Raw genomic sequence first — 16005 nt, 5'->3', positions numbered from 1 at the left:
AGCCAGAACTGTGGTAGAAGTAGTCTCATTCGGCTCGTGTGTTTGTCCCATCATACGGAACAGAAGAGTAAATAGCAAGCATCCTAAATATGGATGTGGTACATTTGTTGACCTTGAAGACTTGGGATAAATCTTGTTTATTCGTATTTAAAATGAATGAACCTGGTTGAGGGAATTATTCAAGTACAGACGCAATTACTTGTAAAGTGAGAATGTGGACACGCATTCTGTCCCTTTATCAGAACAGCCCTTGTTAGAACGCAAATAGTCCAACCTTTGTAAAGTCATTAAGGAGAGGGATTGTCAGTAATGATAGAAATGTAGCATTTAGATTAAAATGGTTCTATGCACCAAAAGATAAGAGACTTGTCTCAGAACCAAGCAAAGGCTCACTCAGTCTGTTATTGCACTGCTCAAAAAATAAAGGGAACACCAAAATAACACATCCTAGATCTGAATGAAATATTCTTATTAAATACTTTTTTCTTTACATAGTTGATTGTGCTGACAACAAAATCACACAAAAATTATTAATGGAAATCAAATTTATCAACCCATGGAGGTCTGGATTTGGAGTCATACTCAAAATTAAAGTGGAAAACCACACTACAGGCTGATCCAACTTTGATGTAATGTCCTTAAAACAAGTCAAAATGAGGCTCAGTAGTGTGTGTGGCCTCCACGTGCCTGTATGACCTCCCTACAACGCCTGGACATGCTCCTGATGAGGTGGCGGATGGTTCCTGAGGAATCTCCTCCCAGACCTGGACTAAAGCATCCGCCAACTCCTGGACAGTCTGTTGGTGGATGGAGCGAGACATGATGTCCCAGATGTGCTCAATTGGATTCAGGTCTGAGGAACGGGCGGGCCACACCATAGCATCAATGCCTTCCTCTTGCAGGAACTGCTGACACACTCCAGCCACATGAGGTCTAGCATTGTCTTGCATTAGGAGGAACCCAGGGCCAACCGCACCAGCATATGGTCTCACAAGGGGTCTGAGGATCTCATCTCGTTACCTAATGGCAGTCAGGCTACCTCTGGAGAGCACATGGAGGGCTGTGCGCCCCCCCCAAAGAAATGCCACCCCACACCATGACTGACCCACCGCCAAACAGGTCATGCTGGAGGATGTTGCAGGCAGCAGAACGTTCTCCACGGCGTCTCCAGACTCTGTCACGTCTGTCACGTGTTCAGTGGGAACCTGCTTTCATCTGTGAAGAGCACAGGGCACCAGTGGCGATTTTGCCAATCTTGGTGTTCTCTTGCAAATGCCAAACGTCTTGCACGGTGTTGGGCTGTAAGCACAACCCCCACCTGTGGACGTCGGGCCCTCATACCACCCTCATGGAGTCTGTTTCTGACCGTTTGAGCAGACACATGCACATTTGTGGCCTGCTGGAGGTCATTTTGCAGGGCTCTGGCAGTGCTCCTCCTGCTCCTCCTTGCACAAAGGCGGAGGTAGCGGTCTTGCTGCTCTGTCGTTTCTCTCCTACGGCCTCCTCCACGTCTCCTGATGTACTGGCCTGTCTCCTGGTAGCGCCTCCATGCTCTGGACACTACGCTGACAGACACAGCAAACCTTCTTGCCACAGCTCGCATTGATGTCCCACTCTGGATGAGCTGCACTACCTGAGCCACTTTTGTGGGTTGTAGACTCCGTCTCATGCTACCACTAGAGTGAAAACACCGCCAGCATTCAAAGTGACCAAAACATCAGCCAGGAAGCATAGGAACTGAGAAGTGGTCTGTGGTCTCCACCTGCAGAACCACTCCTTTATTGGGGGTGTCTTGCTAATTGCCTATAATTTCCACCTGTTTTCTATTCCATTTGCACAACAGCATGTGAAATGTATTGTCAATCAGTGTTGCTTCCTAAGTGGACAGTTTGATTTCACAGAAGTGTGATTGACTTGGAGTTACATTGTGTTGTTTAAGTGTTCCCTTTATTTTTTTGAGCAGTGTATTTCTATCTGAAAAAAATTGGGTAACTTTGCACCTTTCTGAAGCATCCAGGTATGATGGCTGTTGAAGCCATGATGGGCATAGAGACTCTGGGCTGGCAAGTCTGGCTGTTTGAGGCATTCTCTCAGGTGACGTTTATGCGAGGGATTGCAGGCGCTGATGGGTAGGTAGGCATGGTGATATCTCCACCCATTTGGGCCTGGAATGAGCCACTCTGACGAGCTTGTCTAACAGCAATCAGTGAGAAAAAAATTCTAACCGTAAACAGCCAGCCAGGGATAAGAAGTGCAAATGAGAGCGGGGGAGGAGAAAATGTGTCATGTGTGCTGCTCTTAAGCCAGCAATACATTCTGTTTTAATAGGGAACCACAGCAATAGCAGGCACTCTGTAGCAGCAGCCTGTTGTGTTTGATACCAAATTGGAGGAAATAAAGTGATTTGCTGGTCCAAACTCTCTCTCCACCCCCTTCCGTCTCCATCGCTCCCCCTCCAAACATCCTAGATGTGAATCACGCCATGCATAGATTACGCATGCGGTCTGACGGAAGTACATTGGTTTCAAATGAGATGTGGTGCACACTAATAAGACTTTGCATATCCCGATCATTGCAAGTAGCCAAAAAACTTTCCTCAAAAATAGTTGGTAGTCTTCAAAATCTGTGCTAGTGAGGATAAAAGAAGCCAGTACGTACAACAGTTGAAAGGAAAATAATTGTGTGCCAAGCTCTTCCTTTTATTTGGGATTGAGATATAGTCTGAATCTATACAACCGATAGAATGAGACGAAGTAAACTTCAGACAAATCTTTTTAGATCCGAAAAACCGATTTGAGTGAAATATCCCTTTAATCCTGTCCTCATAAACAAGAAACTGAGCATACAAAAAAAAAGTACAAACTTTATATTCACATGATCAACTAATTGCATTTCTTAGAGGGGGAAAGATAGTATAAACAGAGCATTTTGATGGTGTGTCAAATGGTGCAATTGCATCCCCTTGAAACTACTCAGCTAAACACGCCTGAAAGAGAAATCACTTCAGTGTTATTGTATTAAAATCTTCAACTCTTTCTACATCACCTTGTACATTTGTTTGGGAGAATTGTGTATAAATAAACAGGACAATTACAACCATTTTTCAAATTCTTACAGATATAGCCTGAGGCACATTCTGGTGGTCTTTGCCATCTTTGGTTAGAAAGTTTACATAATCCCCTCTTATGTGTTATCTAATAAAGGTTAGCATTATTATTTTACCACAAAAAAAACTACTTAAATCATCAATAAAGAAAAACATACAATCATTGCATTCCAAAATACAGATCACATTAACGTTTACAGGACTGTGCAAATGTTGTTTTTTCTGTTCCAATCCAATGCCAGTGTCCCTCCAACTCCGTGATTACAATCACAGAATAAAAGAGTTCCACTACCAATGCATCATTTATAGACCTAATCAACACTTTATGTACTGTAATGTATACTGGTCAATACCAGACCTGGTTTCAAATACTTTAGCTAGGCTTGATTGAGCTTGCCTGGCACAATGGAACTAATAGAATAGTGGCAAAACTGCAAATCCTGTCCATTTAGCATTCCAGGCAGGCTAAAGTAAATGATAACAGTACTTAAAGATTTGAAAAAAGTATTTGAGCCCATGTCGGATCACCAAAGGTCCTTGGTTTGATGTAGCAGCAACTTCACACTGGCTAACAGTTACTCGTTCTTCCATGATTAGATGGATCAGATCATACTGATTAATTATTGTAAATACAAAAAGGTATCCCATTAAATATAGAGATTCAAACCTCAATCCTTTTTATGTTGATATTTTAGGCTAAGTGATTTGTGTAATGATTTTAGTTTAACGTTAAATAAAGCTATTTCAAGTAATCAGTGTTTAAAGCAAAATCAAATATTGCAGTTCGTTAGAAAATAAAGTTTAAAATAAGTTTGTGATATAAATTGGTATAAAATATACAGCAGTAGCTTCCCATATTACAGTAGTAGATATGTTAACAAGAATGACCGTGTTTAAAGCAAAATCTAATATTGCACAAAAAATACATTAAAATATGTTTGATATAAAATAGTAAAAAGACATTGCAGTGGTTTCCCATGTACAGTGGCTATGTAAAAATGAACAGTTTTGTTCCTTGACCACATAACCTCATTATTGGTTCTTTAGAAAAAGAGTTTAAAATAATGTTACACCATAATACTGTGGTTTGACCATTACTTCAGCTGAGGGGAGGCAAAGAAGCCTTCTTGGCGACTTGAGCTAGTGGATGCCTTGCTCTTGCTTCCAAATCTGTAAATGTATATAAGAATAAAAAACATTCAACTCCATCACTCTGATATAACCACAGATTAAGCAAATTAAGAACAGATATAATCCAAGCTAACGAGAATATTAAAAATACATTCAGGCAGATTTATCACCCAATAAAACACATTTCGGGCGGACTCCATTTAGTTGACTGGTCGATTGTTTGGTCGATAGGCTGTTGGTCGACCGAGATTTCCTTAGTTGAGCAGTAGCACAAAAATAAATCATGGTGTACAAGACACCTGCCAGATTCGTGCCTGTCTGAGTGGACTAATCCATTGTGGAGGCCGTGGGGATGACACAGTCCATCACTCTATGACATGTGCCGCTGAAAATGTATATGGTCATATTACATAAGAACAACAGTGCAACACTAATAAAAATATTATTTTATAAATGTGCTTTCTATTTTTCTTGTTCTGAAACATCAGTGCATTTTCCTAGACCATGTTGCTATGTGCATAATAGCAAAGTTAACCAGCATATCTGTGTTGAGAACAATGTGGCGGAGGCAGCAGTGGAGTTAGGAGATGAGAGAGGAAACCAACTTAATTCGATCTATAATCAATAGCCTAACTTACATGTGCCTGGTTTAATAGATCATCAATACATCTACAGAAATAAGACAAACAGGCAACAAAAGCAGGATCTGAATGTTTGTTTAATAGCCTAGTGATTCCGTGAGCGCCAAGCCTCACACAATATGTTAGATAAACTATTTCCCAAATTAAACTGGTTTTGATCTTTGCTATGCTGTAATGGCTTAAATGATATCTTTTTCAATTAGAACAGCCTCTCTGGTATCATTTAGAATTGATTTAGTGCCGTTTACGCTGTTCCAAATTCCTTCTTATAGTTATTATGATCATCATTATAATAATAAGTAATGTCATTATCATTAGTAGGCTTAGTATAGCAGCCTTGTATAACCACCATCGAGCTGTAGGCCCAAGAACCCATCCTGTGGAGTCTTAATACCATAACTTACTGAGGCCTATATTTCAATACTTATATAGGCTGCTGTATCAATCAATCATTTATTTGTTCATGTCATCACACAGCATACGAGACATTCATGATTTGAAATGCAATCAAGCATTTTAGTTAAAATAAGCGACCCAAGAATAATTAGCGTAAACAATAAATAAATAGTTCCATTTCGGAAATTGCATTCATTGTTACAAATGGTGAGAAAAATATATTGTAATCTATACAGAACCTGTTCGGCACACATAATACGCACTCAGCGCTTGCTACTTAACTTATTTTTCTTGACCTCTAGTATTTCCCACAACTAGTCAAATTCATTCCACACATCTGACTTGCCCTTAACCTCCCGAGGAAGCAGTAAACATTGCCCAGTTTCAACATTTTTTGTCACGTCCTCTGCATCAAATTTGGTGTCACGTGCTACGTGTTCAGAGTTTGTTATAGGCAATTTATTGATGCGATTATGATATAGTTCAGGCCCTATTGGTCACATGCATGCGATGCATACGTGGAACATAAAGAAAGTAAGGGTTGAGGGAATAGGGAATGTTTTTCCTAAACAAAGAGGGATTTCGGTAACAGAACTTTTCAATCAGAAATGGCTGTAATTATGTTGCAGCTTCAGCAACACAGACAAAGCGATAAACGCTGTTGATGTTCTGTGGTGGTCGCTGCAGCAGGGTAAGAGAGAGACAACACTATAAACACTGTTGATGTTCTGTGGTGGTCGCTGCAGCACGGTAAGAGAGAGAGACAACACTATAAACACTGTTGATGTTCTGTGGTGGTCGCTGCAGCAGGGTAAGAGAGAGAGAGACAGCACTATAAACACTGTTGATGTTCTGTGGTGGTCGCTGCAGCAGGGTAAGAGAGAGACAACACTATAAACACTGTTGATGTTCTGTGGTGGTCGCTGCAGCACGGTAAGAGAGAGAGACAACACTATAAACACTGTTGATGTTCTGTGGTGGTCGCTGCAGCAGGGTAAGAGAGAGAGAGACAACACTATAAACACTGTTGATGTTCTGTGGTGGTCGCTGCAGCAGGGTAAGAGAGAGAGAGACAACACTATAAACACTGTTGATGTTCTGTGGTGGTCGCTGCAGCAGGGTAAGAGAGAGAGACAACAGGTGTTAGTCACACAGTCACTCACTGTCATTTGTTTTTTAACACAGAGCTGCAAGTCTGAGTCCAGCCCGGCACAATCATATCAATTGTGGTCAGACTGCCTCTAGTCATGCGTGTTAACTATTGGGACTAGAAGTGCAGTGTGACTATAAGTGCACAGTTTCATCAAACAGTGCACTTAAAGCATCAGACAAGCTCAGTGCATATAGTTGATTTGATTAAAACACATAGGATTTGTTTATATATGGAAAAATACACGTACACTGTCGGGGACAGCCCTAAAACACATTAGACCCATTTGAGATGTGCCCTATGGTTAGAGTGTGGTGCTTACATGGTGGTGCTGGAGAAAGTCTGTTTCATGCACTGAGACAGGGAGCTGGAAGAGGGTGTTTTAGTCATCTGGTGTTCTGGAGTGGTCACTGGTCCCAGGATGCTCACTGTGTGGCCAGAGAATTAACATATTTAGGAGAATATTATTATTTCAGCCTGGCCAATGTTGTGAGATCATTTTGGAAAATTGCCCACACCACATTCAAGCATTACACACACACACACACACACACACACACTACCTACCTACCAGTGTGAAACTGTACTGTAGCTCCAAAGTGAAACTAAGAGCATGCCATTTACTTCATTCAGTACCCTTTTAAACTATTAACATAGCAATGGTAAAGGATACTTTATGTTTGGTATTTTAGACCTTCCTTGACACTACTGTATGCCTATAGGCCAGACGGGTTCTCAAAGCTGCTTACCTTTGTGGTCTGGAGTGTTGTAGCAGTTAGCATCGTCTTTGACCACATCGTCTGGATGGGTGTGCTGCTCCACTGTGAACTGGCTCCAGTACTCATAAGGAAGGTCCAACAAGCACTCCATCACCTGTGTACATCAATAGGAATCTCTAAACTGTTTTCACCACTTAAGAATAGCCTTGTGTAGAAAGAACAGTACTTTTCTCTGTGTGGAGATAATCATTGTTATTGGGTATTCAAAAGGGTACATTTACATTTACATTTAAGTCATTTAGCAGACGCTCTTATCCAGAGCGACTTACAAATTGGTGCATTCACCTTATGACATCCAGTGGAACAGTGGTGCATCTAAATCTTTTAAGGGGGGGGGGTGAGAGGGATTACTTTATCCTATCCTAGGTATTCCTTAAAGAGGTGGGGTTTCAGGTGTCTCCGGAAGGTGGTGATTGACTCCGCTGTCCTGGCGTCGTGAGGGAGTTTGTTCCACCATTGGGGGGCCAGAGCAGCGAACAGTTTTGACTGGGCTGAGCGGGAACTGTACTTCCTCAGTGGTAGGGAGGCGAGCAGGCCAGAGGTGGATGAACGCAGTGCCCTTGTTTGGGTGTAGGGCTTGTTTGGGTGTAGGGTACTATAATATAATAACAATATTCTGTTCAACTAGACAGCCGATAAATAAGTGTCCACATAATATAGAAATAACTTAAATTCAGCTTATTTTACATATGTATGTCTAAATATATATTTATATAGATCTCTACATACCTGTGGTTGTCTGTTGGTGTCGTGCAGGATGGTCATGGGGTCTGGGACGGCATGACCCACCAGAGTGGGTCCAAACACTCTTGCCAGATTGGTGATGTCCATCTTGGTGTCTAGTACACACTGGGCCACCCTGATAGAACATCGTCAACCATTTCAGAGGGATTCAAGTCAGGTTCAAGCTCCTCCAGTGCCTTGTGAAATCAGGACTTGCTTTTAAACTTGTCTTTTATTATGGGGGGCAGTTACTACAGAATTTAAATAACGTTAACAGTTACATTCACCACTACAGTTTACAAACACGTGCAGGCAGGGGCTCCACTTTTGACTGATTTTGCAAGTTACAGATTGTGCCTTAAATGGCAGTTTGATGGAGTAACCATGAGGTGGATTGAAGCTCTGCCATACCTCTGCAGGTGGATGGACAGATAGGCCAGAGTGTCTCTTTTAGGATGGGGCAGTTCACTGATGGTCTGGTAGATCATCGACAGGCTATTGCCATTGTCCTGGATTTCTGTGTTCAAGACAAGAGGAGTAACATAAGAGCTCCATAGACTACTTACAAGGTGAAGAAACCAATGAGTCAGCCAACAGCTGAAGATGGACCTGCAGCCTCCATGAAGTCGCGGTTGAGGCGGAAGGTGAGGAGAGGCTCCGGGAGGTTTCTCAGGAAGTTCTTGAGGAGGCCCGTGACACAGTGGATGTCCTCCACCTTGGCCAGGACAGGCACTATCCTCCCCCGCAGGAAGCTCTTCTTCAGCTCCTTCACTGTGCGCCCCTCGCCCGACAGACGGTACAGACCCATCTGACAGGGAGGGAGAGAGAAAGATGGAATATTAACTGGCAGTCAGGATAGGAATGATGATATCAGTTCAATGGAAATAATCAAGGTACATTTTGTAAAAAAAGTGCTGATATGCATAAAAAAAGTAAAGTGAATTTTGTATGTGCTAAAGTGGCAACATTTAAGTGCTGAAATGGCTGCTCACCTCGTGTAAACCCCTGTGCTTGATCTCCTTGACACAGGGGACCACCAGGGCAGGGATCATGGGAGAGGAGGAGGGAGCGTAGTCTGCAAGGGTGCTTAGCTGCAACACAAGATAAACACTCATGACATGGGACATTTAAAATACAAACCAGTCATAATCCATCTAACCATACCCAGGACCCTGAATCATAAATACAAAATTATTATTAGTTATTGCTGTATAAGCATTGCAAATATGAAGTGTTGTCAATCTAAGAATATATAACTAACTCCCAGGTGTAATACCTCTCTGATCCTGATGGGGGTGCTGCCTGTAGAGATAGGGTTACACGGCAGGGTGCAGGGGTCGCGGCATTCTGGGTGAGCCACCAGCCTGCAGTCCTGGCACCTCAGGTAGAGCTTCCCAAATTTGGTCTTCCTTCCACACGGCACACAGAACTCTGACCTGATCACCTGTGTGAGGAGAGGGGACAGGACAGACGGACGCTGGTGACACAGGTTTGTAGGCCAAACCTTTCGGACGCTAAAGACGTTTTCATGAGACACCGATTTTCATGGTCTGACAAACATCGCTCTAGCTCTGTCACCTGATGTGGGTGTGCGACATAGGCAGATGTGGTGGATTGAGACGCACCCAATGGAAAAAAAACATACGTCTATCTTAAACTGATGGATTTTGATGGAATTGTTTTATTATTATGCTAATTAGATCCCCACAGAACAACAAGTGTATTACAGACAAAAGTGTGTTACAAACAAAAGTAATAACAGAACGTGTACCGTTTTGGCAAGGAACTCGTGCTTTCGGGCCCCCACTTTGGCTCTGGGTGTTTTGGTTGGGGGCGGAGCCTTTACAGCATGGGGTGCTGGGAGCCTCGCTAGCTGCCTCTGATTGGTCAATAGAAGTAGTGTCCCAGCCCTGAGCAGCTGGAAAAACAAGAGAACGTCAAGTTTTTACCCCTCAAACTGGAAGAACTACTTAATTTTCTTGACATTGTGCGCATCTGAACATGGCTGTCAAGAATAAGGTACTACAGGCTTGTTAGTGCAGTCTCACCGGTCCTCTTCCTGCTGCCTGTCCAGTAGCCAGGCACTGTCTCCATGGTGGACAAGGCCTCTACCGGACCTCCATTGACAGGCACTGTGATGGTGGTCTTGATCACTATGGACTCGTTCACCTGTAATAATACATATATAAAACTTGAGTCACATGAAATAATGCTGAAAAAGGAGAAAGCAAAACAGAAGCATTTTTTTTTTTTTACAATTTGAAACAACTGATAAAGTTCTACAGAGCAATGTTTTGTTTACATGCAAACGTTCGAGTGATGCGCGCACATGCTAACATCAAAAACCCTGTAGCAGAATAGCTTTACTCCGATGTTGGGACCTTGATAAACTTAGCAGTGAGTGATGACCATGAAAACCCACAATGGCTATAGCTACTGTATGTTCAACAAGTATATTACTCTTCTGGCTTTATCTAGCTCTATTTGTGATATTTTACTTTGTCTCGCTTGGGTTGCTAGGTAATCAATCCTCTGACATCTGCAATGTTGGAGATGATAACCATCTGACTACTTTGTTAACTTAAATGTGCTGCTACTGAATTTGGATGTTGTCAAATTCACTTCAATGTAAACAAGCCTCTTTCTGGTGCCAAACTGAGCACACAACTTTTCACGGGCGTGAAATGGGTCTTTTGACTGAAATTCAACACTTTGAATAGCAGTGTGCTGAGTGCTATCCAAATCAAGTGAGACTACGGTTAGAAATTCAGTTTTTCTGTAGCATTAGCTACATTGGCATTAATTTCAGAAGCCTGCAAGGAGTTGCCTGGATACCCATCCACACTGCTCCAGCCAAACCGACAGTTCTTCTCTACGATTAGTTGTAATTTGCCTGCTGAAAACCCTGCATCCCACTGCTGGCTTGCTTCTGAAGCTAAGCAGGGATGGTCCTGGTCGGTACCTGGATGGGAGATCAGGTCCGGCTAGAAATGGTGTTGGAGGGCCAGTAGGAGGCACTATTTCCCCTGGTCTAAAAAAACATCCCAACACCCCATGGCAGTGATTGGGGACATTGTCCGGTGTAGGTTGCGGTCTTTCAGATGGGACGTTAAACGGGTGTCCTGACTCTCTGTGGTCACTAAAGATCCCATGGCACTTATCGTAAGAGTAGGGGTGTTAACCCCGGTGTCCTGGCTAAATTCCCAATCTGGTCTTCATACCATCATGGCCACCTAATCACCCCCAGATTACAATTGGCTCATTCACCCCCCCCCCCTCCTATCCCCTGTAACTATTCCTTAGGTAATTGTTGTAAATGAGAATGTTCAGTCAACTTACCTGGTTAAATAAAAATAAATAAAACATGTCTAGAATGCGAACACATTCTGACTGTTCTGATTGGTCCCAGAAACCAATTCTTTGGGTTGGAGCCAGCCTACATGACGTTATCAACTTCGATTGGTTAGAGAGGATCCAATCACTTATTCATTTATTTTGTTCAATACCCCTCATTTTGAAGTCACACATACAACTTCTAGGATTGCAGTAGTGCTACAAATGACTACATTCCCACACTAACCTTGACTAGACACTTTAGATATAAAATGATAACAAAAAAATGTACCTACATTTCCATTGATGATCTGTCATATTACATTACATCATTTACATTACATTTAAGTCATTTAGCAGACGCTCTTATCCAGAGCGACTTACAAATTGGTGCATTCACCTTATGACATCCAGTGGAGCAGCCACTTTACAATAGTGCATCTAAATCTTTTAAGGGGGGTGAGAAGGATTACTTTATCCTATCCTAGGTATTCCTTAAAGAGGTGGGGTTTCAGGTGTCTCCGGAAGGTGGTGATTGACTCCGCTGTCCTGGCGTCGTGAGGGAGTTTGTTCCACCATTGGGGGGCCAGAGCAGCGAACAGTTTTGACTGGGCTGAGCGGGAACTGTACTTCCTCAGTGGTAGGGAGGCGAGCAGGCCAGAGGTGGATGAACGCAGTGCCCTTGTTTGGGTGTAGGGCCTGATCAGAGCCTGGAGGTACTGAGGTGCCGTTCCCCTCACAGCTCCGTAGGCAAGCACCATGGTCTTGTAGCGGATGCGAGCTTCAACTGGAAGCCAGTGGAGAGAGCGGAGGAGCGGGGTGACGTGAGAGAACTTGGGAAGGTTGAACACCAGACGGGCTGCGGCGTTCTGGATGAGTTGTAGGGGTTTAATGGCACAGGCAGGGAGCCCAGCCAACAGCGAGTTGCAGTAATCCAGACGGGAGATGACAAGTGCCTGGATTAGGACCTGCGCCGCTTCCTGTGTGAGGCAGGGTCGTACTCTGCGGATGTTGTAGAGCATGAACCTACAGGAACGGGCCACCGCCTTGATGTTAGTTGAGAACGACAGGGTGTTGTCCAGGATCACGCCAAGGTTAGCGCTCTGGGAGGAGGACACAGTGGAGTTGTCAACCGTGATGGCGAGATCATGGAACGGGCAGTCCTTCCCCGGGAGGAAGAGCAGCTCCGTCTTGCCGAGGTTCAGCTTGAGGTGGTGATCCGTCATCCACACTGATATGTCTGCCAGACATGCAGAGATGCGATTCGCCACCTGGTCATCAGAAGGGGGAAAGGAGAAGATGAATTGTGTGTCGTCTGCATAGCAATGATAGGAGAGACCATGTGAGGTTATGACAGAGCCAAGTGACTTGGTGTATAGCGAGAATAGGAAAGGGCCTAGAACAGAGCCCTGGGGGACACCAGTGGTGAGAGCACGTGGTGAGGAGACGGATTCTCGCCACGCCACCTGGTAGGAGCGACCTGTCAGGTAGGACGCAATCCAAGCGTGGGCCGCGCCGGAGATGCCCAACTCGGAGAGGGTGGAGAGGAGGATCTGATGGTTCACAGTATCGAAGGCAGCCGATAGGTCTAGAAGGATGAGAGCAGAGGAGAGAGAGTTAGCTTTAGCAGTGCGGAGCGCCTCCGTGATACAGAGAAGAGCAGTCTCAGTTGAATGACTAGTCTTGAAACCTGACTGATTTGGATCAAGAAGGTCATTCTGAGAGAGATAGCGGGAGAGCTGGCCAAGGACGGCACGTTCAAGGGTTTTGGAGAGAAAAGAAAGAAGGGATACTGGTCTGTAGTTGTTGACATCGGAGGGATCGAGTGTAGGTTTTTCAGAAGGGGTGCAACTCTCGCTCTCTTGAAGACGGAAGGGACGTAGCCAGCGGTCAGGGATGAGTTGATGAGCGAGGTGAGGTAAGGGAGAAGGTCTCCGAAATGGTCTGGAGAAGAGAGGAGGGGATAGGGTCAAGCGGGCAGGTTGTTGGGCGGCCGGCCGTCACAAGACGCGAGATTTCATCTGGAGAGAGAGGGGAGAAAGAGGTCAGAGCACAGGGTAGGGCAGTGTGAGCAGAACCAGCGGTGTCGTTTGACTTAGCAAACGAGGATCGGATGTCGTCGACCTTCTTTTCAAAATGGTTGACGAAGTCATCTGCAGAGAGGGAGGAGGGGGGGGGATTCAGGAGGGAGGAGAAGGTGGCAAAGAGCTTCCTAGGGTTAGAGGCAGATGCTTGGAATTTAGAGTGGTAGAAAGTGGCTTTAGCAGCAGCGACAGAAGAGGAAAATGTAGAGAGGAGGGAGTGAAAGGATGCCAGGTCCGCAGGGAGGCGAGTTTTCCTCCATTTCCGCTCGGCTGCCCGGAGCCCACTAAACTAAACAGTAACTATCCACTCACCCTTTTCTGCAGTTTTCTCAGTCGCACTGTCCTCATCACAGAAGAGTCCCAATCCTACAGGAAATATAGAGCGATGACAACCCAATAGTTCATGTTTATATAGGTATTATTAGTGGCTATATCCGTTTGTCACTTTTTCTATTTTGGCATATTGTTTTCATGTATTTTTGTGATGTGTCACTATGATGTCCAAGACAAATGTCCCCTTGGGGACAAGGTGAAATGTAAAATGCAATACTAACCAGAGAATCATCTGTTTTGTCATAGCTAATGTCTGACAACAAGGAAGCAGATTCATCTATGGTGGTTAACCTGAAAGACATGACGGTAGGCTTGGTTACGATCCCTTTCTGAACCTGAACAATCTGGGTCATATTCACTAAACACAAAACGGAATCAAACGTTCCGAAACAGGATAAGCATATCTAATTACGTCTTCAAGGAAACATATATATTTGTTTTGCATTTCAAAACTATTTCCGTTGGGTGCTCCAATGAACGCAGGCCAGGCATGGCTGATGAGGGCCTAGTAAAGGGGTGTACAGTGCCTGTGGAAGGTGTTGAGGTTGGGGTCGTTCTTGGCAGCCTGTGCGGCCTGGGAGTGGGTGTTGAGGAAGGCGAGGGCAGAGCGTTGCTCCTCACTCAGGTGGAGGCTGCTGCTGGAGCTCTCCGCCACCAGCATATCCCGGATCAGCTGGATCTGACGCTCCTACACACAGAGGTTAAATGACCCCACAATATCATAGCCACCAAACAGTGTGATTCTGTGAATTTCTTACCAACTCATAACTAGTAACTAATTCTAACAAACGTTGTCCTCTTTTTGACAGTAAACATCACAAATGAGCAGCATTACGCAATAGAAGCCACCACAACATGTACAATTCTGACGTAGAATTACCTGCGACCTGTACTGAAAGGTTGCAAGTTCGAATCACCGAGCTGACATGGTACAAATCTGTCGTTCTGCCCCTGAACAGGCAGTTAACCCAATGTTCCTAGGCCGTCATTGAAAATAAGAATTAGTTCTTAACTGACTTGCCCAGTTAAATAAAAGGTAAAAAAGAAACTTTAAAACTAGCAGTATTATAAACTGTTTACCAACCAGTTTCTCGTATTCTGCCTCTGCACGCTGGCGCCGTCTGATCTCCACGTCCACCTGGTTGCGGGCGTGCTTCAGCTTGATCTCCAGAGCCCCCCTCTCAGTCTCTGTTTTGGTCAGCATCTCCTTGCAGGCTCCCAGTTCCTCCTCCCACTGCAGCCACTTCCTCCTGCAGTCCTCGAAGTTCAGAGCCATTTGGATGAACTCTGTACAAAGAAATAAAGTCAAGGGGATGGTTATTGGTTGAAGATCTGCTTTTATCTCATTCAGACCAGTTTACTCCGCCTTGTCTAAGTGAATGAGCAATAGGTAATTTTGTTATCCATTTTAGATGATTTAGCGTTTTTTAAAACCTACCTCCACCCCCCTTTCAGTTTTGGGGTCATTAAGTGTCTTGTGCAAGGGCACCTGAAACTTACTCCAGCAAACCTCCAGTTGCTAGTTAATCGTTCAATGTCATTACACATGGTTTTTCAACGAGTTTATGGTCTGCTGAAAACCTGCCATCTCTGAAATGCAATGGCATGGGCACAGATTCAACAATCCACCAAAAGCATGCTACACTGGTCACTTACGTGGTTCGAGGCCCTCATTGGGAATATCGGAGCATGCACAAAGATTCTGGAAATGGTTGTGCAGGTTCAGCACGGTCGATTCCATGTCCTGATAAAGCACGTGACAGAAACCCAGCAGGGGACTTCAAAGATTTTCTAGCAAAGACAGTACAGTATGTTTTAGAAACTCTGTTTCTAGTATAGCCTTTTCTCTCAGACTTTATTTATTTGGTAGGTAGTTATAACGTTAGCAAGATTATAAATAATAGATAGCTAGCCTAGCTGCCAAAGTTAGCTAAACAGATTGAAACGGACTCACCTCCACTTTTTAGCAATCAAGCAGGGTATCACCTACTATAGCTAGCTAACCTTTGCTAACTTTAATAAAATAAAATACAAATATATTGAAAACAAACATGAGCAGATACTTACGGACTTTGGTCCTTCCTGGAAAAGTGTCCCACGGCGGATGTTTCCAGCTGCTATCAAAGGCAACATCTATTGTAAATCGTGACAATAAGTGGGCTACGTTGTCTCTAGCAACGCAAGCTACCACACCTGTCTGGTCCAACCTTTCCAAGCGTTTCAAAAACCAGGCGCCGAGAAAGAAGGCGTTTCATCGGGTGGGTTTTCTGACTATGCAGATGGCAGCTATTTGGGCATTATCGCCACCATGAGAATCGGAGTGTAACTA

At 44.1% G+C, this 16005-nt stretch overlaps 1 pseudogene; it reads right to left on the bottom strand.

The window, feature by feature from the left end:
- Positions 1-2663: 2663 nt before the first annotated feature.
- Positions 2664-15918, bottom strand: LOC115143416 (rac GTPase-activating protein 1-like; annotated as a pseudogene).
- Positions 15919-16005: the final 87 nt, after the last annotated feature.

Source organism: Oncorhynchus nerka, linkage group LG2, assembly GCF_034236695.1.
Source record: "Oncorhynchus nerka isolate Pitt River linkage group LG2, Oner_Uvic_2.0, whole genome shotgun sequence".
Classification (NCBI taxonomy): domain Eukaryota; kingdom Metazoa; phylum Chordata; class Actinopteri; order Salmoniformes; family Salmonidae; genus Oncorhynchus; species Oncorhynchus nerka.
Note: the sequence above shows the minus strand (reverse complement) of the source record. Positions and strands in the feature narration are given on the sequence as shown.